Below are 15,434 nucleotides of genomic sequence, written 5' to 3'. Positions count from 1 at the left end.
TGCCCTAAAAGAAAACGCAATCCGCGACGTTTCGTGCAATGTCCCTTCTTCTCTGAGCATCGAGGCACTGCTGCCCCATCACCTGCTTACTGTACAAGGCCCCCTGAAGCCAGCGGTGGCGAAATTTCACATTCCTATGGCCGATGCAGGTCTCTCGCACAGGACAACTGCCAGTGACTTCCCCGCAATAGTGGAACTCGTCGTATCGGGCCACGGAGGGGGAAATTATGGGAGAATCAACCCACCCCGGACCGGGATTTGAACTCGTAACCTTCCGATTCAGCAGCCGCTACGCCTTTACCGCTGAGCCACCTGGCCAGGTACAAATTTGCACCGGTAAAGTCGAAGAAGCGCGTGAAGCAATGCCAGATTGCTCGCGGGTTTTTTTTTGTTGCTGCCGCCTGACAAATATTAAACCCCGGTGAGCCGTTCGTTTGTGCGCCAGCGCCCACAGCAACTGCCGCTCCATCGACAGCGGTTTCGCTCCGCGCGCGTGCCGCGTAAAGAGCCATGACAGACGCACGCACGCGCGTATGTTCGCAAGCGCACGCGCGCATGTACAAAAGACTTACAAAGATCCCCCCCACCCCAGTATGTCCTGTAATAGACTGTTGGGGCAAGTGCGAGTTAGTGAGCACCTATGGAGGCCGGAACAGCACACGAGGGGGTGGGTGGCTAGCACCACGCCCGGCCGCCTTTGTCTCCCTAGTGGCGATGTTTACACACGGCACCAGGAACTAATTTGAGGCTGAGTCGACCTAGGGGAGGCCCAGGACCAGTTCAAATAATCTTCACTGGTCTTGGCCGTGAGCGGGAATCGAACTCGGGATGCCAGGTTCGTAGCGCAGCACGCTAACCGCTATACTACCGCTCCTCACACACACAACAACAACAACAACCGCCATTCGCCACTAAGTGGCAGTGAAGTCACTACGGCGCCTGTGCCAGGCTAGGTGCACCTTGAAGCCACGTGAAGTGTCGAACGCCCGCTGGCAGGAGGTCACCCACACACAAATGCACTCACACACAGACGCACACACGCACGCACACGCACGAACGCACGCACACGCACGCACACGCACGCACACGCGCACGCGCATCCACCGCGGGAGAGGGCACTGGAATTGATTTTATTTGCCACGACAAAAATGCTTACAGCATGTTCGTGTCAGATTGCGCGATATAATGATTAGAATAAAAAACATAATTTCAGACCTGTTTTGTTTATAGCCAATAGCCAATTGCCGGAGCAGATTTGCTCGAGATGGAATGCGCAAGTCAGAGGAAACTGCGGAGAACATTATAGGCATCCCTTCGGTGCCGTAGCAAATGTTATCTGGGCTATAATTTGGGCATTGTTTGCATAAATCTCAAGGCGCTATTGCAAACGGGCCTATAACGACTCCCTTTTTAAGAATGACAAACGCGCGGCATTAACGGAATAAAAGGAACAGCGCCGCCGCGTTACGGTCGTGCCGCATTACCGGTTACAACGACGACGACGACGACAACGGCAAAAACAAACAAAAAATATCCCGGGCACTTAAAAAGAAACGCGACGCTTTAATAACGCTCGGCGGCCTCTACGTTGGGGCACCACACCGGGGCCAACGATGAACAACGGACGAACTCCTGAACCCCACAGCGCGAACGTCCGACGACACCGACGACGAGGACGAGGAGGACGACGACGGTTCATCGGCAGCGAGAGGAAAATTAAATTGCAACGAGACGAGATTCTCCCTCGTCTGCACGCGCGTTTGGGGTGAGTTGACGAGCGGTGGTTGCGCGTTTTCACGTGGAGGCCGGGTGGGGTCGGTGGAGTGGGTGGGTTGGGTGGGTTGGGAGGTTGGGTGCGTTGGGTTGGGTTGGTAGGGTGGGTTGGGTTGGTAGGGTGGGTTGGGTTGGTAGGGTGGGTTGGGTTGGATGGGATGGGTGGGTTGGGTAAGTGGGTGGGTTGGGTGCGTTGGGTTGGGTTGGTAGGGTGGTATGGGTGGGTGGCTTGGAAGAGTTGGTTTGGTGGGTTGGGTGGGTTTGGTGAGTGGGTGGGATGGGTGGGTGGGTAGGTTGGGTGGATTGGGTTGGGTGGGTGGTTTTTATTGGTTGGGTGGGTTTGTAAGGTTGGTTGGGTGGGTTGGTTGGGTGGGTGGGGTGGTTGGGTGGGTTGGGTTGGTAGGGTGATATGGGTGGGTGGGTTGGGAGAGTTGGTTTGGTGGGTTGGGTGGGTTTGGTGAGTGGGTGGGTTGGGTGGGTGGGTAGGCTGGGTGGGTTGGGTTGGGTTGGGTGGGTTGGGTGGGTTGGGTGGGTTGGGAGGGTGGGTGGGTTGTATTGGTTGGGTGGGTTTGTAAGGTTGGTTGGGTGGGTTGGTTGGGTGGGTGGGGTGGTTGGGTTGGGTTGGGTGTGTTGGCTGGGTGGGTTGGGAGGGTTGGTTGGGCGGGTTGGTTGGTTGGGTGAGTGGGTTGGTTGGGTGGGTGGGTGGGTTGGGTCGGTTGGGTGGGTGGGTTGGGTGGGGTGGGTGGGTTGGGTGGGTGGGTTGGGTGGGTTGGGTGGGTTGGGTCGGTTGGGTGGGTGGGTTGGGTGGGTAGGTGGGTGGATAGTTGGGTGGATAGGTGGATAGGTGAGTGGGTGGGGTGGGTTCGCTGGGCGAGCGAGGGAGCCAGCGGACGGCTTCAGAAGCCTCGTGGGGGAACGACTGAAAAGAATATGCCGTGCGGTCCGTGCTTTAAGATGCAAACTCACGTGGAGATTCATAGACTAACATAGAGAGACATAGACTCACATAGAGAGCCATACTCACATTGAGAGCCATAGACTCGCATCAAGAGCTATAGACTAACATAGAGAGACATAGACTCACATAGAGAGCCATACTCACATCGAGAGCCATAGACTTGCATCGAGAGCCATAGACTCACATTGAGAGCCATAAACTCACATAGAGAGCCATAGACTTGCATCGAGAGCTATAGACTAACATAGAGAGCCATAGACTCGCATCGAAAGCTATAGACTCACATAGAGACATAGACTCGCATAGAGAGCCATAGACTCACATCGAGAGCCATATACTTGCATCGAGAGCCATAGACTCACATAGACCCATAGACTAGCATAGAGAGCCATAGATTCACATAGAGAGACATAGACTCACATAGAGAGACATAGACTCACATAGAGAGCCATAGACTCACATAGAGAACCATAGACTCACATAGAGAGCCACAGATGAATGCTCAAAGCAGGCAGTGGCATTACGATGTGGTCCACAGACCTACACAGACACCCATAGACTCACACAGAGGTCCACAGATGTACGTGATCGAAGCAGAACGCCGCGTCACCGCAGTGGCATACTGTGGGGGGGGGGGGGGGAGCTCTTCCGCAACCGTCTCATTGGTGTGGAGGAGATGCGAACGCGTGGGCAATGACCTGCACAATGGATCGTCCAATGCAAAAAGTCTCCCGGCGTTGACGGGGCGACGCGGAGGCACGGAGGCACGGAGCCGGGGTCGCGTGGATTGCCGGCCACGTGAAGCTTCTCGGCCCTTCTGGATCCTTCGCCTCCTGTCCGGCACGCACTTCTCTCGACCTGTCACAGGGCGGCGGCGTGATGAATGGAAGTTCGCGAAGCTGGCTGATTTCCCGGGGGGAGGGGGGCGGTTGGGGTGGGGAGGGCGGAGACCGCCTGGCCACCGATATCATCACCACCACATGCTCTGTAGTCGAGACCGCCGTTTTCATTGGGGGGTGGGGGGAGGGAGGAAATAAAACAAATTCCATTCACTTTACAACGAACAAAAATAAGGCAACGAATATAAATATAGATGTAAAAAAAGGGAAAATGACGTTCGTCAAGTTTGTTCGCAGCCGATGCGATTTATTTCGTCGCATACATTTGGCGAAGTGAAAAAAACTGTGCGTGTGAGAGGTGGGGGGCGGGTGCTGGGAGATGCCGAGCTGAGAGAACCACTGCAAAAGGCAAGATCGTGTCGGTACGCATCTGCGGCCCTCAGGAAGATGAAACTATAAAACAAAGAACAGAGGATAGCGAGGACTACGACGACGACGATGACCGGGGCTCCTGGAGACATCCGGGAGGCACGCCGGCCAAATCAACGTTTCGCGTAGCGGGCAAAATTGTTTCCCTTCCAAAGGGGGTTCAAAATTCAGACTCTCCGTTCCTTGGCTACGTACGGTGCGAAATAAGTCCAACATGCATGTGTGCATTGTGCGACAGTGAGCGTGCGCAGAATGAAATAGACGTCACGAACGCCCGACCATTCTCGATTTTTTTGTTTATTTTTTCACACTGAAACAAAACAAAAATCTCCAAACGTTGTCGAAGACGTGCGGCGACAAGGCAAACGCGTTCGTCGCTGACGCTGCGGATAAATGTGGGAAAATTATATACGGTTGTTGACGTTTCAAGCAATGGGCCTCTTCTTCATCGCAGAAAATGTTGGGGCAATCGCTCCTTTCCCCCCCCCCATCTCCCCACTGCACCTCTGCACCCAGCTATACACTCTGCACCTTTCAATTATCGTCTTAAACGTTAAGCGTTGATAGGCGTGGGAGTCGAGGGCAAAAAAGGGACCTTGGATTTACTCACCCAATGTGTTTGGGGCAACAAATACCCCCCCCCCCCGCCAACTCAATTTAACACCAACTGATCTCATTTTAATTGATTTATTAAAAAAATTGTTAAATGAAACGAATGATTTAAGCCCTTGCCGATCGGCACGCGCGCCGACGTCTTCTGCTTTGACGTGGCCGGAAGGTGATGGTGTTGAAAGAGCTCTTAGTTTACAGTCTGGGACGGCGTTGGGGGTTGAAGGGGCTGGGGGATCAGGGGGGATCAGGGGGGATCGGGGGAGGGGGTAAGGGGGTAGGGCCCTTTTCGCTCCTCGCTCGTTAGATTCTGCAACATTTAGCGGCTCTCGCTTTCTCCCGTCACGTCCAATTTCACACGCCAACTAACACTCCCCAGACGCAGTTCGCGTCGGCCGTAACGCGTAATGCCTGCCGCGCGTCTTTGCTGCGTCCGAGCGATCCGCTCGCACGGCGATCTCGCCGCTCCTCAAATCCGACGCGGCACCGCCGCCGCCGCGTCGCCTGCGCGCTAAACGCTCGGAAGCCAACGAACCGAGCAGCGAAACTGACTTTCTCCACCCCCCCCTTCCTACTTTCCCCTTTACTCCAATTTCCACACCCAGGTGAACCTCGCTCATTTTTCAGCGGAGAGGTGGTGGGGGGGGAGGCCGGCGTAAGTCACGCGCGCTGCATGTTCGGCGGAATCTCTCCCGACGTTAATGCGCATCAGGACTCTTGAGAGGGAGAGGGGGGGGAGGGGGGGCGAGAGTGCGGGAACCCCATTACGCACAGTCGCGGCTGAGCGGCGGGGAATGAGAGGCGAACGGGACGGTGACGGGGAGGATGGCGCTCGATTCCGACAGCCGCATTACAGCGGCGTCACGCCCCCGCGCGCCGCTCTTGTCACGACACGGCAGGAGGAGGAGGAGGATCGGCCGGGTGTGGGGGGGGGGGAAGAAGAAAAAAAATTACCGCGCGGCAGGTTCATGCACCGCGTGACCGATGGGGACGACGAATACAGTGCAGGTGATGGAGCGGAGGTGTTGCGCGGGACACCGGGGGGAGCGTTCGTCTCTCCCCTCCCCCATCCGCTCGCCGAGCGGCGTTCAGGACGGCAGGCCCCGTCGTCTCGATGTTTTCTCGTCGCCGCCGACTTGACTTTTTTTTCTACCTGCTGCTGGACGACGTAGGCATCCCCGTGGTCGTGGGCATCACCTCGCGGGCGCCAGCGGTGCCGCAGCCCCGCCGAGCTGCCGCGTGCCGAGCCGGGCTCCTCGCTCCGTCTCCGCGCCGGTCGTCCTCTCCCTGTGGCCGCCGCTCGTGCCCTGAAATCAACGCGGCCTCTCTCCTTTGGCTGCCGTTCCATCAGCATTCTTGACCATCGGCTAACATCCCTCCTAAGTGTCCTGCCTGATCCCACTTGCTTTCCCGAACAGTGAATACGACGTCTCTAATCTGTGGTGGTTCCCAGCGTACGTGGTGCTTTTCTTGTGCGCGCCTCTTTCGTTTCTAAATTTATGTTTGTTCTCTGTTCCGAGTAATCCTCTGTCCGTCTCTTCAGTACAAATCCCCAGCATGCGTCTGCCGTGTGCACCTTTCAAATGTAGTTCCATGTGCTTCGGTCAAGTGTCCTCTGTTTTTGAGCTCAACTCTCAGGTTCAAAGGTCAGCGCGCAAACCACGATGCCACCGCTTTGCTCTATCGTCTAATTGTACGTGATATTATTTAGCAATAAATTATGTTTTTTTATATATAAAAAGGTAAAGGTGAGGACCTCCAATTACTCGCTCACGCCACTGCCGGCGGAAGGGGGCTCCACCGGAGGGAACTCTGAGAGGGTATTTGACCTACACCTCCACGTTGATCCAACACTGTGGAAGGGGTGGGCGTCCCCACACTTTGCCCCACCGCTCGTGACCAGCTGGTCGATTAACTGCGGTGAACCCATGTGTACTGCTTGCTCGGGTGATTTAACTTCCCTGTTTTTTAAACTGCTATGCCGGAAGATGGAATCGAACCGGCAGCCTCCGGATTGCAAGCCCGGCGTGTTGATCATTACCCCGCATATGTATCTATTGAAAATATAGACTTTTAAATATGATATTTGATGCAGTGGTGTTGAGTAATTCTCTCGTCCCAGGCTCTGTTGGAAGCGCCCCTACAGAAGGCATTATTTACATAAACGTAAATGCTCTCAAAATGAAAATTTAGCACATTTAAAAGAAAATATATGAACTGTTGACATGGGTAATTATTAAGATGAATGTGAACTTCAAGAAAGCAAAAAAAAAGAGGCCAAACATTTTAATTAGTAAAAAAAAAATCTGAAATTGGCAAGTTGTGTGCGTGTATAACATTTTTTTGTGGTGTTATATTTGAGGTCAGTTTACAGTTAATTATTCAAGGCATGTCAAAACAACGACTCACGCTGGGCCCCGGGCTGTTTATTTTCTGCGCCGCAGACATCAACACTTGCAAACCACCGTGCCGCTCGAAGCAGCTGCGGCCTTTCCCATTCGCGAGATTCTGCAAACACCGACGGGTAACCCTCCGCTCTGGGCCTCACCCGCCACCGCCACCGCCGCTGCAGACAGAGTCACTTGGGTTGTTACGCAAGCACGAGACTAGGAGGCTCGGATACACGGGGACAGGGGCGGGGGGGGATACGCGGACAGACGGACAGGAAGGTCTTCGCCGCCGTTTCTCACCGCTTACGAGCGACTGAACTGGAATCGGTCTGTAGCTTAAGTTCTTACGCAAGCACGGGACTAGGTTTGTTCTCCAACACACAACCGATGTCGGTTCAACACCTAGTAGGTTTTCGCGACCAATATCACCCATAATACAGGTTTTTTTTGGGTTAGATCGCGTAAATGTCGTTAAACCCGCCGCCACTCGACACAGCCAATTAGTAAGGTTTGTCATGTAAACAGAACATGCCAATGTGTTACCAGTACAGCACACCGGATTGTAAATGTTGTGGCTTTGCTCTCCAATACACCGCATCCTATGGTGAGGGCGACTTTGTCCAGAGGACAGTCACTGATGACTTCCCCGCACAGTGGTACTTATTTTATGTTTATGGACTCCCGGAGAGATGATGGGCCGAGTCAACCGCCAACCAGGATTTGAACTTGCGATTGCGAGCTGCTCACTCCACCAGTGAGCCATCCGGCCGGATTGAACCATTGCGTCATTCTTGTGCTTAAAAAGTGATTACTTCCAAGTCTCCGGAGTGGAACTCCTCTGTAGGGTTCTGGGGATTGTGCTGTACATAATCTCCGACGGTGTTTTCGTGTTGCTTGCCAGGGCGTTTTTGTTTAGTAAACTACCTGGTTTCAAAGCCAGGATGTCAACACTGCTGGCTGTGACCTCTTATCTGAGCCACCCCGTCACCTCCTGTATCGCTTGAGGTTTGAAGTTCTACCTCGAGGCGGTATATTACTCAATTCTAAACTGTCTTAATGAATTATCAAAAATAACGATGCCAAAATATTATTTTCACGTGCAGCAGTCGCCCAATATGATTATTGTTGGTTGAGGATTGACTTTGCAATTCATTAAATGCCCTTGAAAAGTGTGCAAACCAAAGCAGCACTTGGTCTGGCCACGCAGATGTTACATTTTCCGCGTGGGTTATTTTCTACCGGAAGAGACAATAAAATTCAACAAAATAATCGAAAGGATTTAATCAATCCACTGCTGGATGAAGGGCCTCCCAACATCTACATAACCTGAGTTAACTTAAGGTTGTTTTCTTCATTATCCAGACCTTACATTTTCATCGTTTGATTTGTCGCACGGCTTAGCAACTGACATCGCCTTTGCACAACGGACTTTTGGTATTTTTTTCTTTGCTCTAAACCGAGTCTCAAAATAAAGTTGACAAGAGCGAGTGAACAAATGCCATCACGGTGGTCCGGAGCACAAGCGGTAACGTTTCTTTCCGACTCCCCCGACACCACGCACGCGAAATAACTTGAAAGGCACGCTGGTGAAAATGACTGACATTCACGTCAAGCGGGAGGTGTGGTGATCAATCACAGCACGCACGCACACGCGCGCGTGCCAATGTGCATGTGTGTCGTGGTGATTTATGTATGTTGATCTTCTTTCGCACCATACATAGCCAAACGTGTTAACTGGAGTGACTTCACCGCCGCTTCGTGGTGAATGGCGGTTGTTGTTGAATGAGTGCAGGGCAGAGGATCGACGCTCACAACAACGTGCGGAGCGCCGGGCGACTAAAACGCAGTGAGGTGCCACAGTGCGGAGACCAGCCGGTGCATCTGTCAGTCATCTCAGATCTCAGATCTCAGTTCAATGATAACACCTAGCTCTGGTCCCGTGACCTCCTGCCAGCGAGCCTTCGACACTGCACGTGCCCTTAGGATGCACATAGCCTGGCACAAGTGTGGTGGTGGTGGTGCCGCCACTGCCACTTAGTGGAGAGCTGGCGACAATTCTCAACCACAACTGACAGAGCGGTGGTGAGTTTACAGTCTAATTAAATCAAGGCGTGTGTTAATACAACGAATCACAATGAGCCTGGATGAGTACCTCGTGCAGTGTGTAAACTTAACAGACTGGGGAGGCAACGGCCACAACCACCGCCTCGTGCGTTGTGACGAGTTCGGTGACGAGTTAAGTGACGAGTTAAGTGACGAGTTCGGTGACGAGTTAAGTGACGAGTTCGGTGACGAGTTAAGTGACGAGTTAAGTGACGAGTTCGGTGAGGAGTTCGGTGAGGAGTTCGGTGAGGAGTTCTGTGACGAGTTATGTGACGAGTTTGGTGACGAGTTCTGTGACGAGTTATGTGACGAGTTAAGTGACGAGTTAAGTGACGAGTTCTGTGACGAGTTTGGTGACGAGTTCTGTGACGAGTTCTGTGACGAGTTTGGTGACGAGTTTGGTGAGGAGTTCTGTGACGAGTTCTGTGACGAGTTCTGTGACGAGTTCTGTGACGAGTTCGGTGACGAGTTCGGGGCCTCCCAACAGATTCGCTTCCCTTTAAACCGCGCTCGCTAATCACAGGCCGGATGGCATAAAAAAAAAGCAGGCGGGCAGGAACAAACAGCACTGAGAGCGTTCGCGTCAACAGCCTGTAGGGCTAAATGGGGGGGGGGGGTCGTCTTTTTTGTGTGGGGGGTGGAATAGTGGGGGGGGGGGAGGGAGTGGGGGGAGGCTAATGGGGGGGTCGGGGGTTTAGAGGACAGCCCGCGCAGGAAGTCAGAGGGCAGCGCGTGTGTGGAGAGGCTGTGGGCTATCGCCCGCTCCTTGATGAGGCCCGATGATTATGACATTGATTCTCTCCTGACGTATCTTGCCTCGGGGCACAGAACTTAGTTCTTGGTGCTTAGACATTGATTAATGAGGTTGATTATGATCCGGAGCTCTGCAGACGCAGTGCGCACTGAATTAAACTGTGTGTGTGTGTGCGTTTTTGTCGTTTCAGCAACTACATATATCAGCAACTGGTTTTCAATTATATATATTTTGGAGAAAAATTTCTCAGCTGGAAAAGTTAACATTTTGTCCATCTCGTCTAGCCTCTGCATATGAGGTGGGGGGGGGGGGCAATGGGAGGCAGGGTCACATATATACATACATTAAAAAACCTTATTACCTACAAAATGTCATTGTGTCATTGTCCAGAAAGTGACGACAAAAGGTTTACCGAGTGGATGGAAGGTGAATCGCGAAGTCCGTTGTGTAGGCCAACTCTGAGGAGAAGATACAATTTAAGCAATCAATAACAGAGTATAACTTTCTCCAATTGAAGCAGTATGCCATGGGTTTATCGATGTGTTCATACTTTCCCAAGCATCCCTCCAAAAGGTGGCGACACATATTTATACTTGAACGAGGGAATTTGTGGCACTGTGATAAACAGGATCATCATCATCATCCATAGCAATGATCAGTCCACTGCTGGATGAATAGCTGAACGATATAGCAGAGGTGAATGTGCATTTTAACACGTGGTTAGTGCACTGTGCTGTGATCTTGGTGGCCCGGTTTTGATTACAGGCCATGGCTAACATCAATGGCGAGTGACATCTGAACCGGTCTCTCGCTCCTGCACTTCACTAACCTGCACTGACCATCCACACGGACGCAGGCGGCGAAGTACGGTCAAACAATCCCCGCGGCAGACGTGGCATCATGGGCAGGCCTCCACTCAGCAGTGGATTGACGCGCGCTTGTAAATGATTACGGACGTGAGTTTCCGTCGGTTCCGTTTAAGAAAATAACCCACACGTGAGGACTTCATTACATCGACTGCAACTGCCGTTCGAAAACCACTCAAGGCATCTCAATCGAATGCAAGCAAAAAAAGTCCACGCGCGACGACAAACAACATCCCGTTGGGCAATCGATGCCAGGACCTGACAAACAAAAAAAACGTCGGGCGTTTTCAACGACACCCTAAAGAGGGACCCTAACGGACGCGCGAGCGAGCGCATCGCGGCGACGCGCTGTGCACAAAACGCGACCCTCGGCTCAAAGAATAAAGCCGAGGGTGGGGGGGGGGGGGCCCACCGTCGCGCCGCGGGACTCGGAGTGCGAGCGATTTTTCATACGGAGCTTCAAAAACCGTGGCGGAATGTAAAGTAAAAAAAAAACTCACGCTGGAATACAGAAGGGAAAGAGGTGTAAGAGGACGGGTCGCAACGACGCGGGGAGCGCGGGAAGGAGGCTCGCGGAGAACCGGCGGGGTCAGAATGAGCGGCTGTCAGTGGCAGGATGAAATATGTAGGCAACTGAAATATTAATGAAAAAACAGCCATTTTTTATTCCTGATGTGGCACGCCGCGATGGATTTTATGGACAAAGAAAAAATGCCCCTCGCGAGTTTAAATTATAGTTAATGATCATTGTCCATCAACCCTGACAGATCCAGTTTTATAAGGCGGCGTGCCGAATGACTGTCATTACTTACAAACTAATTTCCAGCTGTAGTTTGAAGGCAAAGCCATTTTTAATTTTCCTATTATGTGAATATAATTGCCCCACGAGGCTAGAAAAGCTATTAACACTTCGGAGTGGGTATACGTCATTCTAATGCCTCTGGTGCACCGGTGAAACAAGTTCTTAATGTTGAGATGTTTGTTCGAAAGTAACACACATATTGTTTTTGGTGTCGCCGTGGTTAAAACTGTCAAGTCGCGCGGGAGGGTGGGTTCATCATAGGGATCCTTTCCGGCGCTCCTCCCGCGGCGTCGGCGCGGGAGTTGACGAGGACGCGACACCGCGCCGACACCGGGGCGGTCGCGTGGCGTGCGTGGCGTGCACGGGGGTGGCGGCGCGTGCCACTCGACCTAACCGGGCGGCCGGAAAAATAAAATCCCCGGCGCGCGCGTGCACGCACGCACACGCGCACACACACCCGCTCCGACGGGCGGGCCGCGCGACTCGCCGGCGGCTGGCGCTGGCGCGCGGAAACGGAATGCCAAGAGATGCGCCACTCGCTCGGATTCTGAATTCGCGGAAAAACCGAGAAACGGCAACGCCGTTAATGGGCGTCGCAAGCGCAGGCCGGACACTTGGCAACTGCTTGTTTGTGTTTAGTTTGTTGTCCTTTCGTCGCACCTCTGATGAGCACGTTTGGCTACATGCGGTGTGAAAGAAGTTCAACATACGTACATTCACAGCTGTGTACGAGTCAAAAAATAAAATTGCGGTCTTCGCCCCAAAGAAAAAACATTCACGCGCTGTCAAGGTGGAATCCCACGATGAAACTGGCACCGTCTTTGAATTAAGCCTCCCCTTCCAGGCCTCGGACTCGAGGGAACAAAATCTCAAAATGAAGAGAGAGTGTCGTGTGCGTGCGTTTCATGTTTGAGACGGACGGCAATCCGGGTTGAACGCTACGGTTAAGACTCGACGGTTGCGCCGGAAAGCTACACGGTGTGGTGGCCTGTAACCAGGGCTTCATCTCAACCGGGGTCTGTCTGAGTCGGTGGCCCGGGGTGCCGCGGTGGCGAGATGTTAACTACCTCGCTTGGTATACAGGAGGTCATGGGTTCCATCCAGACCCTGCCGCCTGTTTATCTGGAGCGTGCATATTCTCCCCGTGGTAGCGTGGGGTTTTTCTCTGGGTCCTCCAGTTTTTCCCGATACAAATAGAAACACGCATGTATAACATTTGGCTGCTACATATTTCCACGTGATAAGCCAATTCGTTGATCTATCATATGTGGTCAGGTCGATTCTGAAAAGATTTATATAGCTCATTGGGCCGTCACTGGTAAAAAAAAAAAAACTGTAGTTGACATTTTTTTTACACCCGGTATACGACATCCGGTCCACTAATCGCACGTTCTGTTCTAGCAGCCACCACAGAAGATATGTCTGCACCCAGCACCGCGGACCCGGTAAGCCCCCTCCTCACCCCCCGCTTTTGCCTTTGGCCACGAAGGTCATCTCGGTCGTCGATTGCCGTGTCCACAAGTCACGTGCCCGCTCCAATTTTCTGACCCGCGTCCCTGCCGGACACGTGTGAAAAAGAGCTTCGCGGCTCATCGGATTTTTCTCCAATGCAAATAAAGATTCCGAGTCCGACTCCGGTCTCCACCTGCAACCCGGAAAACAGTTTCCGTGACAAATGAGGCCCTGCCCGCCAAACGCCCGTGCCGAGGGCGCGCGTCCGAATAGCCACCCGCTTTGCCCGGGGCGAGCTTCAATTACATCCCTGCCTGGCGCCCTGTCAACGCTATTTGTCCGCGCCGTCGTAAAATTCGATTACCGTCAATTACGCCGGCGTTCGCGCGAATCGCCAAGAGAGCGCCGCGTACACACACACACACACAATCTCAGTTCGGTCACCGGATTTGCCGGGGCCCCGGCGATCGCCAGACGTGCGGCGCAGGCAGGCAGGCGGTGGTGGCGGCGGCGTCGTTTAGAGACGCCCCCTGTTCGTCCGTAGAGGGCATAAATCCACCGGCACGGCGGAAAAAAAAAATCAGAAACCGAATGCCGTCCATTAAGTTACGCTTAGGTCGGGGACCATTACACAAATGTATTCATTTGGAGGCTCAATGAAGCATAAAGTGGATAATGGCTAGAAATCACTACTCACGGTTAAAGAACGACGAAGGGTAATGATAATAAAGTCAAGTTTATTGAAGGTCTGTGCAAAATATACACAAATATTTCAGCATAATGTGCTCACTGTTTGGGGAGAGGGTCATTATTAACCGCAAATGCCAGACCTGATCAAAAGCGGAGAGCGGCTTTTCCTAAACGGTAACAGATGGAGATTCTCCGGCGGTAAATCAGGCGGCGCATCGCCACTGGCACGCGAGAGCAAAACCGCTCTTTAATGCAAACGCGCTCAACGTGTCGGGGGTGTTGTCGCTCTTTGTCGGGGGCGTCACGGCGGCTGCCACGAATGCTATGCGCGGAGATCGGCGACGATACACGCGGTGACGATCCGGCGAATTTTTTTTCTTCCTTCTTTTTTTTGTTAGGGAAAGGGTCTCTTGGAACCGCGCAGAGAATTCACGAAATCGATCCGCCGAGACGACAGCGGCCAGGAGATGACCGCCGCTGCGAGCAGCGTTCGTGAACCCGCCCGTGTGAACTTCGGAGCGTTATAAGCGTCGAATCGTGCGGATTTCCTCCGCGCCACTCGGCTTTTCCCCTCCGCAAACGCAACAGCCGCTCGCTAAAAATGCAAGCGGGCAAACAGCCTCGTCGCGTGACCCTCCCCAAGACTCAGCGAGGCTTTGCTTGACGTTTAAGTTTACATTGACCGCTGCAGGGCAGGTTTTCCACGCTCTCTATGCGGCAGCAGTAGATGCATTCCAAACAAAAAGAAAGGGGCATGCAAAGCGAAACTGCGCCTCCCGAGTGGCGGACACAGTACACACACACAGTACACACACACAGAACACACAGTACACACCGTACACACACAGTACACACACAGTACACACACACAGTACACACAGTGAACACCGTATACACATACCGTACACACACCGTAAATACACAGTACACACACAATGCACACCGTACACACAGTACACACAGTACACACACACACAGTACACACACACACACAGTACACACATCGTACATACACCGTACGTACACAATACACACACACAGTACACACACACAGTACACACAGTACACACCGTACACACACAGTACACACAGTGCACACCGTACACACACCGTACACACACCGTACACACACAGTGCACACACAGTACACACAGTGCACACACAGTGCACACCGTACACACACCGTACACACACAGTACATACACCGTACACACACAGTACACACACCGTAAATACACAGTACACACACACAGTACACACAGTGCACACACAGTGCACACCGTACACACACCGTACACACACAGTACACACACCGTAAATACACAGTACACACACACAGTACACACAGTGCACACACAGTGCACACCGTACACACACCGTACACACACAGTGCACACACAGTGCACACCGTACACACACCGTACACACACAGTACACACACCGTAAATACACAGTACACACACACAGTACACACAGTGCACACACAGTGCACACCGTACATACACTGTACATACACAATACACACACAGTACACACACATAGCGTTTACACGCACGATACACACACAGTACACACACCGTACACACAGAGGACACGCACAGTAGACACACACAGTACACGCACCGTACACGCACAATACACACATATAGCACACACACACAGCACACACACACAGTACACGCACAGTGCACACAAACACACAGTGCACACACACATACCGTACAAAAATGTTTTCCACTTCTTTTTTTTGGTTGCCGACCATTGGCACA

The 15,434-nt window shown here is 52.7% G+C and overlaps 1 long non-coding RNA gene across 1 annotated transcript; it reads right to left on the bottom strand.

Annotated features, from left to right (window-relative positions):
- Nucleotides 1-6,958: 6,958 nt before the first annotated feature.
- LOC116947709 (uncharacterized) lies at nt 6,959-12,179 on the bottom strand. Its single transcript, XR_004403719.2, has 3 exons — nt 10,685-12,179; nt 10,268-10,313; nt 6,959-7,174 (listed from the first exon to the last, which is right to left on the bottom strand). It is a non-coding gene; the product is annotated as an uncharacterized LOC116947709 (long non-coding RNA).
- Between the last annotated feature and the right edge of the window lie 3,255 nt (nt 12,180-15,434).

Source organism: Petromyzon marinus, chromosome 31, assembly GCF_048934315.1.
Source record: "Petromyzon marinus isolate PM22_M1 ecotype Great Lakes invasive population chromosome 31, UKy_Petmar_22M1.pri1.0, whole genome shotgun sequence".
NCBI classification, from domain to species: Eukaryota; Metazoa; Chordata; class Hyperoartia; order Petromyzontiformes; family Petromyzontidae; genus Petromyzon; species Petromyzon marinus.
The sequence above is the reverse complement of the archived record's forward strand: the minus strand, read 5'-3'. Positions and strand labels throughout refer to the sequence as shown.